Source organism: Mesitornis unicolor, unplaced genomic scaffold (genome assembly GCF_000695765.1).
Source record: "Mesitornis unicolor isolate BGI_N332 unplaced genomic scaffold, ASM69576v1 scaffold29467, whole genome shotgun sequence".
NCBI classification, from domain to species: Eukaryota; Metazoa; Chordata; class Aves; order Mesitornithiformes; family Mesitornithidae; genus Mesitornis; species Mesitornis unicolor.
Window position 1 is genome coordinate 4,350 of NW_010196244.1, and position 298 is coordinate 4,647.

General features: G+C 62.1%; 1 protein-coding gene across 1 annotated transcript in view; it reads right to left on the bottom strand.

Annotated features, from left to right (window-relative positions):
- The window catches only part of LOC104543741 (acid-sensing ion channel 1-like), a 10,329-nt gene that overhangs the window by 4,184 nt on the left and 5,847 nt on the right, over positions 1-298 (bottom strand).

The following is a 298-nucleotide window of genomic DNA, read 5'->3' on the forward strand; positions in this document are numbered from 1 at the left end:
CGATGGGTCGGTTCCTTGGGGTGTGGGTGAGAGGGGCTGGGGGAGAGCAGGGAAGAAGGACACGGCAAGTTCAGAGAAATAAGGGAGAAGGAGCGAGAGGCGAGTGGGAGTGAGGGAGAGGAGCAGAGGGATGCTCAGAGGGGATGGAGAGTGGAGGGTATATCAGGAGCAGGGAGGAGGAGCGAGGGGCGGTTCTGTGGGCTCCCCAGGTCCCCCGGGACCGGCCGGCTGCAGCTGGCAGGACAGAGCAGAGACGTCACCAGCAAAACCTGCAAAGTAAATCCGCCAAGTGTCTCCT